The sequence below is a fragment of the Oncorhynchus nerka genome, linkage group LG14 (genome assembly GCF_034236695.1).
Source record: "Oncorhynchus nerka isolate Pitt River linkage group LG14, Oner_Uvic_2.0, whole genome shotgun sequence".
NCBI classification, from domain to species: Eukaryota; Metazoa; Chordata; class Actinopteri; order Salmoniformes; family Salmonidae; genus Oncorhynchus; species Oncorhynchus nerka.
In genome coordinates, this window is record NC_088409.1 from 15821589 (window position 1) to 15847790 (window position 26202).

The 26202-nt window shown below is 43.7% G+C and overlaps 1 long non-coding RNA gene across 1 annotated transcript in view; it reads left to right on the top strand.

Annotated features, from left to right (window-relative positions):
* The window catches only part of LOC135574964 (uncharacterized), a 105119-nt gene that overhangs the window by 72661 nt on the left and 6256 nt on the right, over positions 1-26202 (top strand). The window lies entirely within an intron of this gene.

Below are 26202 nucleotides of genomic sequence, written 5' to 3' on the forward strand. Positions count from 1 at the left end.
CACTTTGGGAGATGTGCTAGCAAACAGCACAACAGAAACTGAGAGAGAGAACACCTGCCTGGAGGTGACAGCATTTCCTCCCACATATGCCCCCCTAGGCACAACTATGACAACATAACCAACAAAAACGGGTCACAACTCCTGCAGCTCTGTCGCACGCTGGGTATGTACATAGTCAATGGTAGGCTTCGAGGGGACTCCTATGGTAGGTACACATATAGCTCATCTCTTGGCAGTAGTACTGTAGACTACTTTATCACTGACCTCAACCCAGAGTCTCTCAGAGCGTTCACAGTCAGCCCACTGACACCCCTATCAGACCACAGCAAAATCACAGTCTACTTAAACAGAGCAATACTCAATCATGAGGCATCAAAGCCAAAGGAACTGAGTAACATTAAGAAATGCTATAGATGGAAGGAATGCAGTTTGGAAACCTACCAAAAAGGCAACAACAAATTCAATCCCTTTTAGACAATTTCCTGGGTAAAACGTTCCACTGTAATAGTGAAGGTGTAAACTTGGCAGTAGAAAATCTTAACAGTATATTTGACCTCTCAGCTTCCCTATCAAATCTAAAAATCTCAAATAGAAAACCGAAGAAAATAAACAACAATGACAAATGGTTTGATGAAGAATGCAAAAATCTAAGAAAGAAATTGAGAAACCTGTCCAACCAAAAACATAGAGACCCGGAAAACCTGAGTCTACGCCTTCACTATGGTGAATCACTAAAACAATACAGAAATACACTACGGAAAAAGAAGGAACAGCATGTCAGAAATCAGCTCAATGTAATTGAAGAATCCATAGACTCTAACCACTTCTGGGAAAATTGGAAAACACTAAACAAACAACAACACAAATAATTATCTATCCAAAATGGAGATGTATGGGTAAACCACTTCTCCAATCTTTTTGGCTCTATAACAAAGAATAAAGAGCAAAAACATATACATGATCAAATACAGATCTTAGAATCAACTATTAAAGACTACCAGAACCCACTGGATTCTCCAATTACATTGAATGAGTTTCAGGACAAAATAAAAACCCTTCAACCCTAAAAGGCCTGTGGTGTTGATGGTATCCTCAATGAAATGATAAAATATACAGACAACAAATTCCAATTGGCTATACTAAAACTCTTTAACATCATCCTTAGCTCTGGCATCTTCCCCAATATTTGGAACCAAGGACGGATCACCCCAATCCACAAAAGTGGAGACAAATTTGACCCCAATAACTACCGTGGAATATGCGTCAACAGTAACCTTGGGAAAATCCTCTGCATTATCATTAACAGCAGACTCGTACATTTCGACAATGAAAACAATGTACTGAGCAAATGTCAAATTGGCTTTTTACCAAATTACCGTACAACAGACCATGTATTCACCCTGCACACCCTAATTGACTATCAAACAAACAACCAAACAAACCAAAACAAAGGCAAAGTCTTCTCATGCTTTGTTGATTTCAAAAAAGCTTTCGACTCAATTTGGCATGAGGGTCTGCTATACAAACTGATGGAAAGTGGTGTTGGGGGTAAAACATACAACATTATAACATCCATGTACACAAACAACAAGTGTGCGGTTAAAATTGGCAAAAAACACACAAATTTCTTCACACAGGGTCGTGGGGTGAGACAGGGATGCAGCTTAAGCCCCACCCTCTTCAACATATATATTAACGAATTGGCGCGGGCACTAGAAAAGTCTGCAGCACCTGGCCTCACCCTACTAGAATCCGAAGTCAAATGTCTGCTGTTTGCTGATGATCTGGTGCTTCTGTCACCAATCAAGGAGGGCCTACAGCAGCACCTAGATCTTATGCACAGATTCTGTCAGACCTGGGCCCTGACAGTAAATCTCAGTAAGACCAAAATAATGGTGTTCCAAAAAAGGTCCAGTCACCAGGACCACAAATACAAATTCCATCTAGACACTGTTGCCACAGAGCACACAAAAAACTATACATACCTTGGCCTAAACATCAGCGCCACAGGTAACTTCCCCAAAGCTGTGAACGATCTGAGAGACAAGGCAAGAAGGGCATTCTATGCCATCAAAAGGAACATAAATTTCAACATACCAATTAGGATTTGGCTAAAAATACTTGAATCAGTCATAGAGCCCATTGCCCTTTATGGTTGTGAGGTCTGGGGTCCGCTCACCAATTCTGCAAAAATATCCTCCGTGTACAACGTAGAACACCAAATAATGCATGCAGAGCAGAATTAGGCCGATACTCACTAATTATCAAAATCCAGAAAAGAGCCGTTAAATTCTATAACCACCTAAAAGGAAGCGATTCCCAAACCTTCCATAACAAAGCCATCACCTACAGAGAGATGAACCTGGAGAAGAGTCCCCTAAGCAAGCTGGTCCTGGGGCTCTGTTCACAAACACAAACACACCCTACAGAGCCCCAGGACAACAGCACAATTAGACCCAACCAAATCATGAGAAAACAAAAAGATAATTACTTGACACATTGGAAAGAATTAATTAAAAAACTGCGCAAACTAGAATGCTATTTGGCCCTACACAGAGAGTACACAGCTGCAGAATACCTGACCACTGTGACTGACCCAAAATTAAGGAAAGATTTGACTATGTACAGACTCAGTGAGCATAGCCCTGCTATTGAGAAAGGCCGCCGTAGGCAGACATGGCTCTCAAGAGAAGACAGGCTATGTGCTCACTGCCCACAAAATGAGGTGGAAACTGAGCTGCACTTCCTAACCTCCTGCACAATGTATGACCATATTAGAGAGACATATTTCCCTCAGATTACACAGATCCACAAAGAATTTGAAAACAAATCCAATTTTGATAAACTCCCATATCTACTGGGTAAAATTCCAGTGTGCCATCACAGCAGCAAGATTTGTGACCTGTTGCCACGAGAAAAGGGCAACCAGTGAAGAACAAACACCATTGTAAATACAACCCATATTTATGCTTGTTTATTTTATCTTGTGTCCTTTAACCATTTGTACATTGTACACTGTATATATATATAATATGACATTTGTAATGTCTTTATTGTTTTGAAACTTCTGTATGTGTAATGTTTACTGTTAATTTTTATTGTTTATTTCACTTTATATATTATCTACCTCACTTGCTTTGGCAATGTTAACACATGTTTCCCATGCCAATGAAGCCCTTGAATTGAATTGAATTGAATTGAATTGAAGAGAGAGAGAGAGAGAGAGAGAGAGAGAGAGAGAGAGAGAGAGAGAGAGAGAGATATGAAGCAAGAGAGAGAGAGAGACCCTGTCAGATCTGTTCGGCCCTCTACGCTCCCCACAGCCTGATTATCCATCACACACACATGCACAGCAGCCATTTTCCCCCAGCGTGGAAACTTGGAAGCCTCCACCCCCCTCTGACATGTTGGTATGTTCCAGAGTTTCACACAGCTCTCTCCATGCTGCTACAAGTGTTAGCCCTGCAGATCACACACTTTCTGATTGAAGGATTTGGGGACACGTGTATCGGTCAATCTATTTTTTTAAATATATATATTTGAACCCTTGAACAGTCTCAACATGCTGGGATTATATCCTAAGGCACAAGACAGAGTAAATTCACTGTGATGTAGGACACTGTGATGTAGGACAAAAGGACACTGTGATGTAGGACAAAAGGACACTGTGATGTAGGACAAAAGGCTTTTGCCCTGGACACTGGTTCAACAAGAACAACATGTTCGTGCCAAAATGGAGCCTGTCCGTGACACTTCACTCAGTCAGTTGCCTGCCCCTAATTGGACTATACCTGGCCTTCCTGTCACTGTCAGATCCCTATCTATCTGTGGCTCCCTACAGTCCGTATCAGAGATGTCTCATTCAGTCAGTCATGGGGAAGTAATTACCCTGGGTCATTATGGGATAGAAGATGGAAGCAGGTCGTCGTGACAACAGGAGGTAGAGCTCAACACAGTGGCTGGATATCAGGTTAACTAGATGGTAGGCCACTGGTAGATAACTCACTGACAGACAGGTGTCAAAGGTCATCCATACTCAGGGGACAACAGGGGAGGAAAGCACGCTCATACCCTTTTCATATTACGGAGCTGAGATGAGCTGAACCGAGCTAAGCTGTACTGCGCTAGCATGGTTAGTGGTTACGCTGAACTGAGATGAGCTTAACCGAGCTGAGCTGTACTGCGCTAGCATGGTTAGTGGTTACGCTGAGCTGAGCCGAACCGAGCTGAGCTGTACTGCGCTAGCATGGTTAGTGGTTACGCTGAGCTGAGCTGAGCTGTACTGCGCCAGCATGGTTAATGGTTACGCTGAGCTGAGCTGAGCTGTACTGCGCTAGCATGGTTAGTGGTTACACTGAGCTGAGCTGTACCGCGCTAGCATGGTTAGTGGTTATGCTGAGCTGAGCTGTACTGCGCTAGCATGGTTAGTGGTTACGCTGAGCTGAGCTGAGCTGTACTGCGCCAGCATGGTTAATGGTTACGCTGAGCTGAGCTGAGCTGTACTGCGCTAGCATGGTTAGTGGTTACACTGAGCTGAGCTGTACCGCGCTAGCATGGTTAGTGGTTATGCTGAGCTGAGCTGTACTGTGCTAGCATGGTTAGTGGTTATGCTGAGCTGAGCTGTACTGCGCTAGCATGGTTAGTGGTTAAGCTGAGCTGAGCTGTACTGCGCTAGCATGGTTAGTGGTTACGCTGAGCTGAGCTGAGCTGTACTGCGCCAGCATGGTTAATGGTTACGCTGAGCTGAGCTGAGCTGTACTGCGCTAGCATGGTTAGTGGTTACGCTGAGCTGAGCTGAGCTGTACTGCGCCAGCATGGTTAATGGTTACGCTGAGCTGAGCTGAGCTGTACTGCGCTAGCATGGTTAGTGGTTACACTGAGCTGAGCTGAGCATGGTTAGTGGTTAGCTGAGCTGAGCTGTACTGCGCTAGCATGGTTAGTGGTTACGCTGAGCTGAGCTGTACCGCGCTAGCATGGTTAGTGGCGCTGAGCTGAGCATGGCTAGCATGGTTAGTGGTTACGCTGAGCTGAGCTGAGCTGTAGCTGGCGCTGAGCATGGTTAGTGGTTACACTGAGCTGAGCTGTACCGCGCTAGCATGGTTAGTGGTTATGCTGAGCTGAGCTGTACTGCGCTAGCATGGTTAGTGGTTATGCTGAGCTGAGCTGTACTGCGCTAGCATGGTTAGTGGTTATGCTGAGCTGAGCTGTACTGCGCTAGCATGGTTAGTGGTTACACTGAGCTGAGCTGTACCGCGCTAGCATGGTTAGTGGTTATGCTGAGCTGAGCTGTACTGCGCTAGCATGGTTAGTGGTTATGCTGAGCTGAGCTGTACTGCGCTAGCATGGTTAGTGGTTACACTGAGCTGAGCTGTACCGCGCTAGCATGGTTAGTGGTTATGCTGAGCTGAGCTGTACTGCGCTAGCATGGTTAGTGGTTACGCTGAGCTGAGCTGTACTGCGCTAGCATGGTTAGTAGTTACGCTGAGATGAGATGAGCCGAACCGAGCTGAGCTGTACTGCGCTAGCTTGGTTAGTGGTTACGCTGAGCTGAGCTGTACTGCGCTAGCATGGTTAGTGGTTACGCTGAGCTGAGCTGTACTGCGCTAGCATGGTTAGTGGTTACGATGAGATGAGCTGAGCTGAGCTGAGCTGTACTGCGCTAGCATGGTTAGTGGTTACGCTGAGCTGAGCTGTACTGCGCTAGCATGGTTAGTGGTTACGCATCCACCATAGTTGCTGGAAAGGACAAAGGAAAATATCCAAGCCAGAACAGTCTTGTTCAGGTCAATATGATCCTGTGAGACTGGTATGGTCTGACTGGAAACATCCAAAATGGAAAATAGATTTGATCCCTCTTGGTGCACGATCCAGGTGTTTAGAAAAAGAGGCAGAGCATCTTGGCTAACATCTGTTTTTCTGACACACAGCGTGGCTGAGATGTAGATGAGTTGTGGTGGTGTGTCAGTGCTGTATTTCTGTCTGTCTCCGCACTGAAACGGTTACTGACATGGATGCAGCCTTTACACGGGAGCCGTTTGCAGACGCCCCATATTTCTCACCATGTCAGGTTCGGAGAGAGAGAGAACAGAGGAAAGCAAGGCGGGGTTATAGAAAGGGGGAGGAACGGGAGGCAGGCAGTCATTGGGTCAATGTTCAGTGAAGGTTTTCTAGCCCCTGCTTAGGAAGAAAGGTTTAGGAAGAAGGGCGAGTCTGAAACCCAGTCAACAACATGATGAGGATTGTGGTGAAATGAAAACCTCTGATGCAGTCGGATCGTAAATGCCGCAGCCTGCAGAGAGCACCTGCTTTTTGGGTACTCCGCTTTTTATGAGGGTCACGCGGCGTTAGAATGCGCTGCTATATACACAGCCACACGTGTAATTCTGTTTGTATAGATGGACAGGACTTTGAAATCTGAGCCTTTCAGCATCAATAAGCACTTGGCAGGTTTTCATAGAGGGATTTAGGGCTATGGTGGCTGCCAAGGGACACACATGGACCGGCCTTCTCTGAGCCATGCCCAAACACAAAATAGGCTACTAGAACAGAACAGCAATCACAATGGCTTCTGAAAGACAATTCCCATAGAAACCACTTTGAAAAGGATCATCTTAAATGGGATGGGTACCTTTACAGTAACTAGCTTAGCACCACCTCTATCCGCCATGGGCTGTTGATGATTTCATCTACCATAATATTGATGATACACTATGTTACCATGATACTGATGATACAGTATGTTACCATAATACTGATGATACAGTATGTTACCATAGTACTGATGATACTGTAGTGATGGTACTGGTGATACAGTATTTTACTGATGATACTGTAGTGATGGTACTGATGATACAGTATGTTACCAAAGCACTGATGATACAGTATGTTACTGATGATACTGTAGTGATGTTACTGATGATACAGTATGTTACCATAGTACTGATGATACAGTATGTTACCATGGTACTGATGATACAATATGTTACCAGGGTACTTTTTTGGTTACTACATGACTCCATATGTGTTATTTCATAGCTCTGATGTCTTCACTATTATTCTATGTAGAATGTAGAAAATTGTACAATTAAAGAAAAACCCTTGAATGAGTAGGTGTGTCCAAACATTTGACTGGTACTGTATATATATTTACTTTCACTTTCACGTAGCTAGTGAATACAGCTAGCTAGTTTAGCCTACTCAAACACCTGGCTCAAACAGAGGGAGATGCTATGTTAGTTAGTGAATACAGCTAGCTAGTTTAACCTACTCAAACACCCGGCTCAAACAGAGAGAGATGCTATGTTAGCTAGTGAATACAGCTAGCTAGTTTAGCCTACTCAAACACCCGGCTAAAACAGAGAGAGATGCTATGTTAACTAATGAATACAGGTAGCTAGTTTAGCCTACTCAAACACCCGGCTCAAACAGAGGGAGATGCTATGTTAGCTAGTGAATACAGCTAGCTAGTTTAGCCTACTCAAACACCTGGCTCAAACAGAGAGAGATGCTATGTTAGTTAGTGAATACAGCTAGCTAGTTTAGCCTACTCAAACACCTGGCTCAAACAGAGAGGGATGCTATGTTAGTTAGTGAATACAGCTAGCTAGTTTAGCCTACTCAAACACCTGGCTCAAACAGAGGGAGATGCTATGTTAGTTAGTGAATACAGCTAGCTAGTTTAACCTACTCAAACACCCGGCTCAAACAGAGAGGGATGCTATGTTAGATAGTTGGCTATGAAACAGAGAGGGATGCTATGTTAGCTAGTGAATACAGCTAGCTAGTTTAGCCTACTCAAACACCTGGCTCAAGGGATGCAGAGAGGTTAGTGAATGCTATAGTTAGTTCAAAGTGATGCTATGTTAAGTGAATACAGCTAGCTAGTTTAGCCTACTCAAACACCTGGCTCAAACAGAGAGGGATGCTATGTTAGTTAGTGAATACAGCTAGCTAGTTTAACCTACTCAAACACCCGGCTCAAACAGAGAGGGATGATGCTAGTTGTTGAAACAGAGAGGGATGCTATGTTAGCTAGTTGGCTATGAAACAGAGAGGGATGCTATGTTAGCTAGTTGGCTATGAAACAGAGAGGGATGCTATGTTAGTTAGTGAATACAGCTAGCTAGTTTAACCTACTCAAACACCCGGCTCAAACAGAGAGGGATGCTATGTTAGTTAGTGAATACAGCTAGCTAGTTTAACCTACTCAAACACCCGGCTCAAACAGAGGGAGATGCTATGTTAGTTAGTGAATACAGCTAGCTAGTTTAACCTACTCAAACACCCGGCTCAAACAGAGAGAGATGCTATGTTAACTAATGAATACAGCTAGCTAGTTTAGCCTACTCAAACACCCGGCTCAAACAGATGCTATGGAGATGCTATGTTCAAACAGAGGGAGTTAGTGAATACAGCTAGCTAGTCAAACAGGAGATGCTATGTTTAGCCTACTCAAACACCTGGCTCAAAAAGAGAGGGATGCTATGTTAGTTAGTGAATACAGCTAGCTAGTTTAACCTACTCAAACACCTGGCTCAAACAGAGAGAGATGCTATGTTAACTAGTGAATACAGCTAGCTAGTTTAGCCTACTCCAACACCTGGCTCAAACAGAGAGGGATGCTATGTTAGCTAGTGAATACAGCTAGCTAGTTTAGCCTACTCAAACACCTGGCTCAAACAGAGAGAGATGCTATGTTAGTTAGTGAATACAGCTAGCTAGTTTAGCCTACTCAAACACCTGGCTCAAAAAGAGAGGGATGCTATGTTAGTTAGTGAATACAGCTAGCTAGTTTAGCCTACTCAAACACCTGGCTCAGACAGAGAGGGATGATATGTTAGATAGTTGGCTATGAAACAGAGAGGATGATGCTAGTTGGCTTAGGGATGCTATGTTAACTAGTGAATACAGCTAGCTAGTTTAGCCTACTCAAACACCTGGCTCAAAAAGAGAGGGATGCTATGTTAGTTAGTGAATACAGCTAGCTAGTTTAACCTACTCAAACACCCGGCTCAAACAGAGAGGGATGCTATGTTAGATAGTTGGCTATGAAACAGAGAGGGATGCTATGTTAGCTAGTTGGCTATGAAACAGAGAGGGATGCTATGTTAGTTAGTGAATACAGCTAGCTAGTTTAACCTACTCAAACACCCGGCTCAAACAGAGAGGGATGCTATGTTAGTTAGTGAATACAGCTAGCTAGTTTAACCTACTCAAACACCCGGCTCAAACAGAGGGAGATGCTATGTTAGTTAGTGAATACAGCTAGCTAGTTTAACCTACTCAAACACCCGGCTCAAACAGAGAGAGATGCTATGTTAACTAGTGAATACAGCTAGCTAGTTTAGCCTACTCAAACACCTGGCTCAAACAGAGAGAGATGCTATGTTAGTTAGTGAATACAGCTAGCTAGTTTAACCCTAAAACAGAGAGAGATGCTATGTTCAAACACCTAGGCTCAAACAGCTCAAACAGAGGGAGATGCTATGTTAGTTAGTGAATACAGCTAGCTAGTTTAGCCTACTCAAACACCTGGCTCAAAAAGAGAGGGATGCTATGTTAGTTAGTGAATACAGCTAGCTAGTTTAACCTACTCAAACACCTGGCTCAAACAGAGAGGGATGCTATGTTAGTGAATACAGCTAGCTAGTTTAGCCTACTCAAACACCTGGCTCAAACAGAGAGGGATGCTATGTTAGCTAGTGAATACAGCTAGCTAGTTTAGCCTACTCAAACACCTGGCTCAAACAGAGAGAGATGCTATGTTAGTTAGTGAATACAGCTAGCTAGTTTAGCCTACTCAAACACCTGGCTCAAAAAGAGAGGGATGCTATGTTAGTTAGTGAATACAGCTAGCTAGTTTAACCTACTCAAACACCTGGCTCAAACAGAGAGGGATGCTATGTTAGTTAGTGAATACAGCTAGCTAGTTTAGCCTACTCAAACACCTGGCTCAAACAGAGAGGGATGATATGTTAGATAGTTGGCTATGAAACAGAGAGGGATGCTATGTTAGCTAGTTGGCTATGAAACAGAGAGGGATGCTATGTTAGTTAGTGAATACAGCTAGCTAGTTTAACCTACTCAAACACCCGGCTCAAACAGAGAGGGATGCTATGTTAGTTAGTGAATACAGCTAGCTAGTTTAACCTACTCAAACACCCGGCTCAAACAGAGAGGGATGCTATGTTAGCTAGTTGGCTATGAAACAGAGAGGGATGCTATGTTAGCTAGTTGGCTATGAAACAGAGAGGGATGCTATGTTAGCTAGCTGGCTATGGCTATGCAACACTGGAACTCTTCCATGTCAAGGTAAGATTTTGGTTTTATTCCTTTATTGCCACTGGGGCCGTCAGTGTAACTGCTAAGCTTTCTGACTGTACTGCATGATTAGAGCGGGTTTACTAACGCGTTAGTTCTAGTATGTTGGCTATGACGTGACAGTGATGTAGGCTGTGTGTAGCAGTTAGCGGTCATGATATGTTTGGCTTGGAAAGTTTTTATTGCTTGCTCACAGACAGCTGATGTGTTGTGCACTGAAGTCCACAAGCGAGGAGGATAGTGTGTAGATAGTAGCGAGAAGGAATTATATATACAATGAGCAAGGTGTTCATGCTGTTTTTATGTGGCTACTATGAAAGTGAACTGTGTTTGCGTGTGATCAGGGGTGTATTCATATCGCCAATTCTGTTGACAAACGTTTCTTAAACGGGGATAAACATACCTGAATTTGTCCAATAGAAATTCTAATTTGCAACTGGTGGACTAATGATTACACCCAAGATCAGCTAGATGCAGGCAAGAGTGTGCAAGGTGGCATTGAATGTGTCACTGTCTGTCACCTTGATTCCTCAAAATTCTCTCGACCTGTGCACCTACATTGTAAACTTTCGTTCATAGACTAGGTTCTAGCAGCCTCATGATGGGTATAGGGAACATTAGAGTATCATGTAGTAGCCTAAACCTATTGATGTTACATTGAGCTGGATGAATGGAATATGATTGACAGTCGTCCAATATGCTGTAATAGAAATGAAGCCATGCCCATTAAAGAAAACATCATCATCCCTCATCTTAAACGGACCGCCGCTGACACTCATGTACTGTAGGGTGTTGTATTTCAGAATGCTATTTTAGTATGTTTTCAAATGTTTTCCAATCTTTCTAATGAGCAATAACAGTTTTACGAGCATACTCTAAACTAACTGAGCACTTTGCCCCAACTCCACTAATCTAGCCGAGCACGGACCACTGAGGCCTTCTGTAAAGAATCCATTATAACCTGATGAAGCAGAAACCTTTACAATGAATGTTTTCTATAAATACACAAATAAGCCGAGAGATGTGATTTCACAGGTTCCATGAGGGACATTGTGCCTCAGCTCCATGGTCTGGGCTGGCTGGAGTTTATGGGAACTTGGCTGAGGTATGACAGGGTATTAGGTTGCCCTGCCAGGATAGGGTGTCACACGCACTCACACACACACACATAAACACAAACACACACAGTGTGTCGAAGCCCAGAAACCCAACCTCTCTACGATTCCTGTGATATTTGAACGGACACCATAGTTTCCTCCACTCTGTTTAGAGGAAGTAATGATACACCATCCTTGAAGGAAATTCAATCGGTGTGTATTGAGCAAGTTTATTAGCATTTTTCCCCCCTGTTGTATTATGCAGTAGTTTGCTGTGTGGCCCTGTGTGCACCATGTTTTCCCTCCAAATATCTGCTAGCGCTCATGCAGAGTCAAGCTTTCAAATGCATTTTCTTGACAGAGCTGAAGGTAATTTAGGTTGGGGTTCATTCATTTAGATCAAGGGTAGGCAACTAGGTTCAGCCACAGCCTGATTTTTTCGGAGCAAATGGTTGGGGGGCCAGAACATAATCCGAATAATTTTTGTTGTTGTTGAAAATAACAAAAATATAATTCCTTGGTTACATTGAGACATGATTACATGTCTCTTTTTTTATTGGTGGGAAAACTTAGGAACAGATTTCCAAAATCTGGTTCCTGGTGATTTTAGTCTTCTTTTTTTTTAACCAAAAACTAAAATGCCCCCCACATGTTTATTATAATGTTTTATTTCTTTATTAAGAACTTTGGGGGGGCAAAACCAATCGCCTGTTGCCGACCACTGATTTAGATGTTCAGGTTCATTTGTATGAGACTAGCTGGACTAGCCATCCACTGGCTGTGACCATATTCTACCACTGCAATGCAAATAAGTTCTGGATCCTTAAGAGACAATAGAAAAAAATAGAAAAAGCTCTTACAGTGGTCGTGTCCGAATACCCATACTAGTGTACTACATACTTAAACTGCATACTAATTTTGCCGTTTGATCTAGTAGAATTCACTCATATTTTCTGACTCACAGCTGATAACAACTAATAATCATATACATTGATGAGCTGTACCAAAATGAATGAACGCTGGCAGTCAACGTAATCGCGCATTTGATTTCACAATCGGAAATTTCACATACTATAAAACTGTCTTTTTACGCATACTATTTAGTACGCTAGTATGGATATTTGGACATGGCCAGTATCTCAATCCTCACCTTATCAACAGATGTGCTTCCTTTCAGGAAGGCCCTAAAAATGGTCAAAGACTCCAGCCACCCAATCATAGGCTGTTTGTTGCTACCGCACGGCAAGCGGTTCCCGGAGTGCGAAGTCTCGGACCAAAAGGCTCCTGAACAGCTTAAACAAATGGCTACCCAGACTATTTGCATTGACACTCAGTTGTACAAACCCACAGTTTTATCAGCTATCTGGGTGGCTGGGCTCAGACGAAGAAGACGGATGTGGAGGTCCTGGGTTGGCGTGTTTACACGTGGTCTGCGGTTGGGAGGCCAGTTGGACGTACTGTCAAATTCTCTAAGTGGTTGGAGACGGCTTATAGTAAAGAAATGAACAGTCATTCCTACAGTCAGCATGCCAGTTGCAAGCTCCCCCAAAACCTGAGACATCTGTGGCATTATGTTGTGCACATTTTAGAGTGGCCTTTTATTGTCCCCAGCACAAGGTACACCTGTGAAATTATCATGCTGTTTAATCAGCTTCTTGATATGGCACACCTGTCAGGTGTGTGGCTTGTCTTGGCAAAGGAGAAATGCTCACTAACAGGGATGTAAACAGATTTGTGCACAACATTTGAGAGAAATAAGTTTTTTGTGCAAATGGAACATATAACACTTTACATGTTGCTTTTACATTTTAGTTCAGTATTTGATTGTGTTAGTATTTCCTTTTGAGGGGAGGCACATTTCTATTCCTTTTTAACTCTGCGTTGTTGGAAAGGGGCTCGTAAGTAAGCATTTCACAGTGAAGTCTACACCTGTTGTAGTCGGCGCATGTGACAAATAACATGTAATTTGATGCAGATGCAGTTTCTCTGTCCCCCCCTGGGTAAGGAAGTTCAGGGACAGTGGAGCCCTGTGGGTAGAGTAGCCGGGCCTTCCTGTAAAGCCTGGTCCCAATATGAAAGAGCCACTCAGTCTCTCACTCTCTCTCTCTCTTTCTGTCTGTCTGTGTGGCCGTGCTTGGTTTTCTCTAATCAAAACCATTCTCCCCATCTGTCTCTCATCCATTCTCCCCAACCATTTGAAGAAACTCCAAGTGGCAGGAACAAATTAATTAATGTCTTTATTCTTCAGTGTAAACTGTAAATGAATGTGTGTGTGTGTGCGTGCGTGTCTGTCCATCTGTGTGTTTGTGTGTGTGTGGATAACTGGCCTAGTAAACTTTAACATTTGTTCCACTAATTGTTTGTTTCCTTTCTGGTTGCACTCAAAGCCCAGATTAATTTGTAGTGACCTCATCCTCACCTGCATTACTTCCTAATGATTCCCCCTGCTGCATTCATCTCCTTTTACTGAGCCATCATCCACCTCATGTTTGGGTTCCACAGGGCTGAGATGAAAGCAGAGAAGCCCTCCAGTTTCACAATGTAGCCTGTACCCATGTTGGGAGGTCCCACTCCCTAATTACTGCTGCTTTCTCACCATGAATTAGGAACAGGATTGGCCTTGAGAGAGAGGCAGAGAGAGAGAGATAGATTACAGTTGTGAGGTCTGGGGTCCGCTCATCAACCAAGAATTCACAAAATGGGAAAAACACCAAATTGAGACTATGCAAGCAGAGTTCTGCAAAAATATAGTCAGTGCACAACGTAAAACACCAAATAATGCATGAAGAGCAGAATTCCCAAACCTTCCATAACAAAGCCATCACCTACAGATAGTTGGTCCTGGGGCTCTGTTCACAAAGACAAACAGACCCCACAGAGCCAGGACAGCAACACAATTAAACCCAACCAAATAATGAGAAAACAAAAATATATTTACTTGACAAATTGGAAAGAATTAACAAAACACAGAGCAAACTAGAATGCTATTTGGCAATAGACAGAGAATACACGGTGGTAGAATACCTGACCACTGTGACTGGCCTAAAATTAAGAAAAGCTTTGACTATGTACAGACTCAGTGAGCATAGCCTTGCGATTGAAAAAGGTCGCCGTAGGCAGACCTGACTCTCAACAGAAGACAGGTTATGTGCACACTGCCCTCAAACTGAGCTGCACTTCCTAACCTCCTGCCCAATGTATGACCATATTAGAGACACATATTTCCCTCAGATTACACAGACCCACAAAGAATTAGAAAACAAATCAAATGTTGATAAACTCCCATATCTATTGGGTGACATACCACAGTGTGCATCACAGCAGCAAGATTTGTGACCTGTTGCCACAAGGAAAGGGAAATCAGTAAAGAACAAACACCATTGTAAATACAACCTATATTTATTTATTTTCCTTTTTGTACTATTTTGCTACAACACTGTATAAAGACATACTCTCACATTTGAAATGTCTTTATTATTTTGTAACTTGTCTGAGTGTAATATTTACTGTTCACGTTTTATTGTTTATTTCACTTTTGTTTATCCATTTCACTTGCTTTGGCAATGTAAACATATGTTTCCCATGCTAATAAAGGCCATTGAATTGAATTGAATTGAGAGAGAGTGTGTGAGAGAGAGAGAGAGAGAGAGAGAGAGAGAGATGAAAGAGAGAGATGAAAGAGATGAAAGAGGCAGAGGGAGAGATGCTTGTTTCTGCAGCTCTGTATTTCGTGACAATAGAGGGCCCATTGCACATGAACCTGATGCGTTGTCATAAAAATACCAGGAGAACAAAGATGGGACTAGTTCTGTTTTTGCCATGGCAGGCAGTGCTGTGGCTCTCTCTCCCCCTCTTTCTCTCTGTCCATCACTCTCTCGCTCTCTCCCACTCTCTCCCAGATGTTTCTGGCTGACCTCAGGCTTAGAGGCCAACCACACTCACCTCTCTCACACAGACTCTGTGGCCCAGGCTGCCCAGACTGCCCAGTAGGATAGGCTCCACAACAGGGCTAAATCCAGACTGGGACTGAGCTCTGAGCAACCATCTCTGACCACTGTGTTAAAGGTCATGAGTGGGCAGTACAGTAACAGAGTACAATACGGGTATATCCACGGAGTAGGCAGTATAGTATATCCACGGAGTAGGCATTATGGTATATCCTGGAGTAGGCAGTATAGTATATCCATGGAGTAGGCAGTATAGTATATCCACGGAGTAGGCAGTATATGGTATATCCACGGAGTAGGCATTATGGTATATCCTGGAGTAGGCAGTATAGTATATCCATGGAGTAGGCAGTATAGTATATCCTGGAGTAGGCGCCATGGAGTAGGCAGTATAGTATATCCTGGAGTAGGCAGTATGGTATATCCACGGAGTAGGCATTATGGTATATCCTGGAGTAGGCAGTATGGTATATCCATGGAGTAGGGAGTATAGTATGTCCTGGAGTAGGCAGTATGGTATATCCTGGAGTAGGCAGTATAGTATATCCATGGAGTAGGCAGTATAGTATATCCATGGAGTAGGCAGTATAGTATATCCTGGAGTAGGCTCCATGGAGTAGGCAGTATAGTATATCCACGGAGTAGGCAGTATAGTATATCCTGGAGTAGGCTCCATGGAGTAGGCAGTATAGTATATCCTGGAGTAGGCAGTATAGTATATCCATGGAGTAGGCAGTATAGTATATCCATGGAGTAGGCAGTATAGTATATCCACGGAGTTGGCAGTATAGTATATCCTGGAGTAGGCAGTATGGTATATCCTGGAGTAGGCAGTATAGTATATCCTGGAGTAGGCATTATGGTATATCGTGGAGTAGGCAGTATAGTATATCCACGGAGTAGGCATTATGGTATATCCTGGAGTAGACATTATGGTATAGCATGGAGTGGGCAGTATAGTATATCCACGGAGTAGGCAGTATGGTATACCCTGGAGTAGACATTATGGTATATCATGGAGTAGGCATTATGATATATCCACGGAGTAGGCATTATGGTTTATCATGGAGTAGGCATTATGGTATATCATGGAGTAGGCAGTATAGTATATCCACGGAGTAGGCATTATGGTATATCCACGCAGTAGGCAGTATAGTATATCATGGAGTAGACATTATGGTATATCATGGACTAGGCAGTATGGTATATCATGGAGTAGACATTATGGTATATCATGGAGTAGGCAGTATGGTATATCATGGAGTAGAAATTATGGTATATCCTGGAGTAGACATTATGGTATATCATGGAGTAGGCAGTATAGTATATCATGTAGGCAGTAGCATCACCACACACCAGCGTTTAGTCACTTAAAGTAAACAGCGGTGGGAGGTGATGCTGTGTGGCAGCTGAATGTGGTAGATACTAACTAGCATACTCCCACATGTACTCAGCAGTTGTTGTGCTAGGGCTCAAGTGGATAGGATATCAAACCCAAATTAGTTTGTACTCTGTTTCCAGAGATTGCCCTAAATAACTAGTGAGTCAGTCACCTCACAATAGAATAGGCCACTGTCGTCACAACCTCCAACATCATCATAGCCCTAGAAACCCCTGAAAGTTGGTTACCTGCTTGTCATTTTTATCCCAAACAAGATGGGGTTTATAGGCTACAGTGCCTTCTCTAAGGATAACATCTGTCCAATCAGTGGCACCGAATAAAATATCTGCCATTTTACAAGTGACAGGTGTGCTGACCCTGTCTCATATGAACCCAGTCTGTCTGTCTGTCTCCTATGAAACCTGTCTGTCTGTCTCCTATGAACCCAGTCTGTCTGTCTGTCTCCTATGAAACCTGTCTGTCTGTCCGTCTCCTATGAATCCAGTCTGTCTGTCTGTCTGTCTGTCTGTCTGTCTGTCTGTCTCCTATGAACCCTGTCTGTCTGTCTGTCTCCTATGAAACCTGTCTGTCTGTCTGTCTCCTATGAAACCTGTCTGTCTGTCTGTCTCCTATGAAACCTGTCTGTCTGTCTGTCTCCTATGAAACCTGTCTGTCTGTCGGTCTCCTATGAAACCTGTCTGTCTGTCTCCTATGAACCCAGTCTGTCTGTCTGTCTCCTATGAAACCTGTCTGTCTGTCTGTCTGTCTGTCTGTCTGTCTGTCTGTCTGTCTGTCTGTCTGTCTGTCTCCTATGAACCCAGTGTGTCTGTCTGTGTGCCTGTCTTGTGCCCCAGCTAGAGTAAATACACTGTGTTGTGTTTGTCTGTCCTAGTGTGAGTTCATACGGTCATAAGTCTATGGTAGTGGAGGCTGGTGGGAGGAGCTATAGGAGGATGGGCTCGTTGTAATAACTGGAATGGAATTAATGGAACGTATCAAACACATCAAACATATTGAAACCACTTTTTGACTCCGTTCCATTCATTCCATTCCAACCGTTACAATGAACCCGTCCTCCTATAGCTTCTCCCACCAGCCTCCTCTGGTATATACAGTAGGTCAGTTCTATTGCTGTCTCAATGGCTCAGATGTGCTTCCCTACCCAGACTACTATACTTTGTAAACAGGGCCCACTTGTTGCATCATTCTCTCAATCTCTCCACACCATCCTCTTGGCTGAGAGCTCTCCTGAAAGCTGCGTTCTTGGGTCTGTCTGACCCAGTGGGGTCTTTGTGGGTTTCTTGGCTGGCCCTTGGATATGGTTTATGTGTTCTGCTGTTTAAAGCCTGAGCAGTGCTTGTCATCCTTTACATTCGATGGAGTCGTTGGTAATAAAGGCTGAAAGCGAGGGAGTGGATGTTCTTGTGGAAGGAAAGAGGGCAGGTATATTGAGTTCATCGTTAGATCAACAGAAGATGCTCATACATTTACCAGTTCTCTAACAATGTGATGGATCGAGACAGGAAGTTAAGGGCATAGCGTTTAGACTTCATAATAAAAAAAAGTGAACATGTCACATGACTGTCTACGGAAATGATTCTTGGATATTGGTTATGACAACCAGAACTTGTGAAAATCTGTTTGTGAAAGGTTATTCTCCAGTTTTGAGACAGCACTGGTCCAGAGGTGTCTGTCTGTCTGTGTATCTGTCTGTTGGTTTGTCGGTTCTTGGGGTGAGAGGACTAACCCTGTAGATTCCAGGCTTGCCTCTGTGTCAAAGCCCAGAACATCATTCCTCTCTCTCCCCACGGAAAAGGGAGGAGATTCTAGGTGATTATAGCCATTCATATTTTACTACCTCAGTAATTATTGTCATTTTGAGATCAGAACATCCCTGTGGCTGTTCCAGTACCATGCACTGATAGAGGTTAGTTGGACAAAGGCACACAGCTGCAGGATACAGAACATTATAAAAGTGATACAGCTTTCATCTTATTCAGTAATCAGGTTTTACCTGCTCAAAGATTGTATGTGAAAGAAGCCTCAGGTAAGAGGCAAGACTGAAAGGTCAGGAATGTGGTTGATGGCCTCAGCTGCACCCTATCCTTGCTCTCTCTCTCTCTCTCTCTCTCTCTCTGTCAGTGAGGTACTAGTTTCACGTTGCCAGTGTATAATTAGGGGTTCAATTAATGAGTAAGCGTGCCTAAGATCTATAAGACTTGTGTAAGTTAAGGCTTTAGCTCAACAGGCTAACACAGTTTTGTGGTGCACGGGAGTTCCTGGGTTTGAACCTCAGTCACTCACATCAGACTCCATAGTAAGGTCATCAGGATTCAGAAGGTACTGTATATTTTTACATTTTGGTCATTTAACAGACTCTCTTAAAGGCTTACAGTATAACTTACTCTATATGACTATATGACTCTATATGACTGTCTGGCTGTATACCAGTTGTTTGTCTCCCATTGGTATTTCATCTGAATGACAAATGAATCAGCCCATCGATGCTGAAGTCTGAGCCGTCTTCTCTCTGGGAAGAAGAAGGTTTTGAAGCTAACAGGATTCCAGAGTCGGGATCCAGTTCCATTCCTTCCAACAGAATACCTAGTTTCCTCTCTGTTCCACTTTGTGTTTTTCTTCTTCTCCCTCTTCTCAAATACAGTGATGTTTAAAAAAAAGGACCATACTTTGTGGGCACTTATCTGTGCCAGCTGGTATGGAACTAATCTGAGCTGAGCTATTTCTCATTAAAGGAGGGCCTCTTTGGGAGGCGCGCCGGTGTGCGGACTGCGGACAGGGGAAAGAGCTGTCTGTTTCTGCAGAAGGGCTTCATTTTGTGGCGGGCAGGAATAACTCCCTGACAGTTTTATTGCAGGCCGGACTTCAGGCCTGAGATGAGGCGCACAGAGCCTTTGTGCAAACGCCACTGATACACTGTGGAGGAATGTTGACTACCATGCCATCTCTGATTGGCTTGGCGTCTGGCCCCTCTGTCCCCCCTCCTAAAACATACTCCTCTGGGATTAGTGCTAAAACTCTGGCAGCCTCCTGGCTGATGAGGAAATCACTGTCCTTGTTGTAGCATGAAGTGGAATCAGGAAGTGGATCATCAAGTGGCCTCCCGAGTGGCGCAACGTCACTACTGCCACCCTGGTTATTTATTTATTTATCTATTTAAATAAATATATATATTACTTAGCAAAGTGAATTTATTTATTTAGCAAAGTGAATGAGCAACTTACATCCAAGAATACAACACAATGAATGTCTGACTGGAAATCCAGACGGTTGATTCACCATCAGCACTCTAACATGAAAGTGGAGCTACGATGTTAATCATGTTCATCGTTTTAGCAAGGGGAACAGTGTGATGAGTAACCTACATAACTGTTCCCCCCTCTCCACCCTCCAGTGATCAGATCCCACATCTCAACTCTGAATCATCGTCACCGTGGTTACGAACCTGTCGAAACCTGCCGAAACCTGCATGCCGCAGGAGTCTTTGATTTTCCCACACATGGTGTAGACTAAAGAGGAGAGTCATCAGGACAGGCAGTGCCCCTACTGCAGCAGAACATGGTGATAGGGACGGTGATGGGGGCATGGTGCCGACTGGCAGAGAGACTGATGAATCTGCTGATTTACTTGCACGACATACAGTATCCGGGCTACCTGCCATAAGGGCCCGTGTTCACAAAGCATCTCAGAGTAGGAGCGCTGATCTAGGATCAGGTCCTCCCTGCCCATATTATCTTAGAAATTCTGATTTTTAAAAAATCTAGCACTTCTAAGGGCCCAGATCTCCTTCTGAAAGAAGAGCATGCTGGGAATGTGGTAGGATTGGGTTGCCATGGATACTGAAAATAAATAAATGTTGTTCCCTACAACACTCATACGTGTCCACTGTCTCCTGGCATCCAGCTCAACTTTACAGGACTCTTTGGTGATGTAAGGAGTGAAACAGTAGCCAGTAGACTGACTTACTATAGACCCCAACCGTCTGTATGACAACAACATTTCCCCTTTGCCTCATCATTTTCTCATGTTGAGTCAACATGGGAACATTTCTCCTGTTCAACATCGTACAGTAAACATCATTTTCTCATGTTGAGTCAACATGGGAACATTCCCCTGTACAACATCGTACAGTAAACATCATTTTCTCATGTTGAGTCAACATGGGAACATTCCCCTGTTCAACATCGTACAGTAAACATCATTTTCTCATGTTGAGTCAACATGGGAACATTCCCCTGTACAACATCGTACAGTAAACATCATTTTCTCATGTTGAGTCAACATGGGAACATTCCCCTGTACAACATCGTACAGTAAACATCATTTTCTCATGTTGAGTCAACAACATCGTACAGTAAACATCATTTTCTCATGTTGAGTCGTACAGTAAACATCATTTTCTCATGTTGAGTCAACATGGGAACATTCCCCTGTACAACATCGTACAGTAAACATCATTTTTTGGGTATGTGACATTTCTTTACCATGATGCATACGGCCGTGTATCGGTGTGCCCCTGTAAATACTTCCTCACTTCACTGCAGATTTATATCAGGTGGGTGTTAAAACCAGTAGGTCACTGGGACACACTCTTTTAAAAGATCAGGAGTAATCTGTGTCCCGATCTCAGCCGTATAGGGAGTTGAATGTTTCTGCATGTGTGTTTCCTCTCCTCCAGCATGGAACACTCCAGCCCTGTGTTCCATCATAATCTAGATCTCTACAGCATGGAAGAAAGAGAGTTCTACTGATGGAACACTCCAGCCCTGTGTTCCATCATAATCTACATCTCTACAGCATGGAAGAAAGAGAGTTCTACTGATGGAACACTCCAGCCCTGTGTTCCATTATAATCTAGATCTCTACAGGATGGAAGAAAGAGAGTTCTACTGGCCTGGATTGTATTGTGTTGGTCCACCCTGTGTCTACGCAGGGTGCATCATCATCATCAGATATAGGCCATATTCACAGACTGGCTCCCTGAGTGAATGTGAACAGAGCTGAGTGTCCTGGAACACAGCCGAGTCAGCACATCCCACAACATTCGTCCTGGACCACAGCCCAAATCAGTCAGCACATCCCTCAACATGTGTTCTGGAACACAACCCAGTCAATAAATCCCTCAACATGTGTTCTGGAACACAACCCAGTCAATAATCCCTCAACATGTGTTCTGGAACACAACCCAGTCAATACATCCCTCAACATGTGTTCTGGAACACAACCCAGTCAGTCCAGAGCCACTCAGTCCAGAGCCACTCAGCCATCCTCTGACCAACTGAGGAATCCTTTTGCAACTACCCAGCAAATCATAGTTTTCCCCAACAGTGTGTATGTACGCACGTGTGTATGTGTGTGCGGTGTGTGTGTGTGGTGTGTGTGTGCGCTCTTGTGTGTGTATGCGTGGTTTGTGTGTGTGCGTGTAAGCATGGTGTGTGTGCATGTGTATGTGTGGTGTGTGGTGTGTGTATGCATAGTGTGTGTGTGTGTGTGTGTGTGTGTGTGTGTGTGTGTGGTGTGTGTGTGCGCTCGTGTGTGTGTATGCGTGGTTTGTGTGTGTGCGTGTAAGCATGGTGTGTGTGCATGTGTATGTGTGGTGTGTGGTGTGTGTATGCATAGTGTGTGTGTGTGTGTGTGTGTGTGTGTGTGTGTGTGTGTGTGTGTGTGTGTGTGTGTGTGTGTGTGCATGTGTGTGTGTGTGTGTGTGTGTGGTGTGTGGTGTGTGTATATGTGTGTGTGTGTGTGTGTGTGTGTGTGTGTGTGTGTGTGTGTGTGTGTGTGTGTGTGTGTATGCGTGGTGTGTGTGTGTGTATGCGTGGTGTGTGTGTATGCGTGGTGTGTGTGTGTGTGTGTGTATGCGTGGTGTGTGTGTGTGTGCATGCGTGGTGTGTGTGTGTGCATGCGTGGTGTGTGTGTGTGTGTATGCGTGGTGTGTGTGTGTGCATGCGTGGTGTGTGTGTGTGTGTGTGTATGCGTGGTGTGTGTGTGCGTGTATGCGTGGTGTGTGTATGCGTGGTGTGTGTGTGTGTATGCGTGGTGTGTGTGTGCGTGTATGCCTGGTGTGTGTATTTGTGGCGTGTATGCGTGGTGTGTATGCGTGTATGCGTGGTGTGTGTATGCACGATGTGCAAAGTGCTTGCGTTAAGGCTTTTCTGTGGGGGTTGGGTGTTGTCTAATTCTCTGCTGGTGGACTAGTGCTGTCTGACGTGTGTGTTGGTGAGGGAGAGAGAGAGAGAGAGAGAGGTGAGGAGAGAGAGAGAGAGAGGGAGGGAGAGAGAGAGAGAGAGAGAGAGAGAGAGGTGAGGGGGTCTGTTAGGCCTTGGCTGGGCTGGGCTCTACTGCTGGCTGACGGTGTCTCCGGAAGAATCTATGCGTGCCCAAATAGCTGGTTGACACACACACACATACACATACACACACACACTCAGACCTTCAGCTGGGAAGGGATTTAATCTGTGACTGAAAACAACAATGATGAATAGAGGTCTGTTGCTGTGCTGTGAATCTCAAACATATGCCCGGTCCACCATCCAGCCAAGAAACTGTGTGTGTTTCTCACCCTTCTGAATAGAATCAGGGCCAGCTGTTTGTATAGACAGATCACTCATAGACGTGAGAGGTTTCAACGGACAGCGTTGGGTTGTGTTAGGGTCTATGTTCATGACTCATAATCTCACATGCACATGCACACACACACACACGTACACAGCAACAGTCAGGAATATATTAAACTCTCCAGTGCCACAATGATCAGGACAACGATGGAATTTGAATGAGTTCTGTTGTTAGGCCGTAGAGCAACATGACAGAATATATGTTGTAATGAGTTCTGTAGTTAGGCAGTAGAGCAACATGACAGAATATATGTTATAATGAGTTCTGTTAGGCCGTAGAGCAACATGACAGAATATATGTTATAATGAGTTCTGTTGTTAGGCAGTAGAGCAACATGACAGAATATATGTTATAATGAGTTCTGTTGTTAGGCCGTAGAGCAACATGACAGAATATATGTTGTAATGAGTTCTGTAGTTAGGCAGTAGAGCAACATGACAGAATATATGTTATAATGAGTTCTGTTAGGCCGTAGAGCAACATGACAGAATATATGTTATAATGAGTTCTGTTGTTAGGCAGTAGAGCAACATGACAGAATATATGTTATAATGAGTTCTGTTGTTAGGCCGTAGAGCAACATGACAGAATATATGTTATAATGAGTTCTGTTGTTAGGCCGTAGAGCAACATGACAGAATATATGTTATAATGAGTTCTGTTGTTAGGCCGTAGAGCAACATGACAGAATATATGTTATAATGAGTTCTGTTGTTAGGCCGTAGAGCAACATGACAGAATATATGTTATAATGAGTTCTGTAGTTAGGCCGTAGAGCAACATGACAGAATATATGTTATAATGAGTTCTGTTAGGCCGTAGAGCAACATGACAGAATATATGTTATAATGAGTTCTGTTGTTAGGCCGTAGAGCAACATGACAGAATATATGTTATAATGAGTTCTGTTGTTAGGCCGTAGAGCAACATGACAGAATATATGTTATAATGAGTTCTGTTAGGCCGTAGAGCAACATGACAGAATATATGTTATAATGAGTTCTGTTAGGCCGTAGAGCAACATGGAGGAATATATGCTATACTGAGTTCTGTTGTTCGGCCGTAGAGCAACATTACAGAATATATGTTATAATGAGTTCTGTTGTTAGGCAGTAGAGCAACAGGACAGAATTTATGTTATAATGAGTTCTGTTAGGCCGTAGAGCATCATGACAGAATATATCTTATAATGAGTTCTGTTGTTAGGCCGTAGAGCAACATGACAGAATATATGTTATAATGAGTTCTGTAGTTAGGCAGTAGAGCAACATGACAGAATATATCTTATAATGAGTTCTGTTGTTAGGCCGTAGAGCAACATGACAGAATATATGTTATAATGAGTTCTGTTGTTAGGCCGTAGAGCAACATGACAGGATATATGTTGTAATTTGTTCTGTTGTTAGGCCGTAGAGGAACATGACAGAATATATGTTATAATGAGTTCTGTTGTTAGGCCGTAGAGCAACATGACAGAATATATGTTATAATGAGTTCTGTTAGGCCGTAGATCAACATGACAGAATATATGTTGTAATGAGTTCTGTTGTTAGGCCGTAGAGCAACATGACAGAATATGTGTTACAATGACTTCTGTTAGGCCGTAGAGCAACATGACAGAATATATGTTATAATGAGTTCTGCTAGGCAGTAGAGCAACATGACAGAATAAATGACACCACAGGGCAAAGTGTTACTGATGAGGCCCCTGCCTGCTTCGATGAAAGGTGTGCGTGTGCATGTGTGTGTGTGTGATCATGCACAGGGGTCACCTGGGCCTCTCTTTTTGGCTTGAAGAAGGAGGGAAGCATAATTATTGAGGTCTTAGTAACAGTGAGAGTGTGAACACAGGGAGCAGAGAGGTCAGAGGTCATTGGAGACCAAATGGATCTGTGTTCATGACAGAGGAAAACATGAGTGAGGAAGAAGAAAGGCAAATGTAGAGAGAGAGAGAAAGAAGGACAGAGAAAATGTATTGAGAGATGTTTGGGAGAGAGACAAAGACTGTCACAGAAAGAAAGGCAGACAGACAGAAATGTAGGAAGAGAGAGAGAGAGGTAGAGCTGAAAGAGGGAGAGAGGTAGAGATGAAACAGAGAGAAAGAGAGGGAGAGGAGAGAGATAGAGAGAGGTAGAGCTGAAAGAGGGAGAGAGAGAGATGGGGGGCTGAGAGAGAGCGAGAGAGGTAGAGATGAAACAGAGAGAAAGAGAGGGAGAGGAGAGAGATAGAGAGAGGTAGAGCTGAAGGGGGTAGGCAGAAACTGCAGTAGGGTATTGTGTATGTTGCTATCTGCAGCAGTGACAGCTTTTGCTGAGTCAGAGTAGTGACTCTCCAAGCTGCAGCAGCCTGTGTGGTAGTGGTACGGTTTACCTGCAGCACTGCGTCATAGTAGGCTGGAGTCACGCTCTACTGCTCAACACTGCCACCCAATGGTAAGACACGAAACAACACCTGAGATGCAATGCCATGTTGAAAGATCTCAACACACCCTGACAGGATGAGAAAGCCTAAGAGTTGTTGGAACTAATGCAATGTACCAAGAGGCCTCATAACCATACCAACTAGCAACGAATCCCGTTCTTTTGGAAACCCTTCAGCCTTTGCACTACAGCATTACACATTGACTGTATGTGTTGGCAAGCTGACCTGTGTGATCTGGCTATGGTGCATAAGTCAGTCAGTGTAGTAGTCAGTCACAGTATTATATCATCTCTATGCTAGTAGTGGCTTTGCACATAGGAGACAGATAGAGGCAGTTCTGTCAGCAGGAAAAGTCAAGTGTTTTTTAACTCTTCACAGATGTGCTTCTCTGAACTACAGTCTA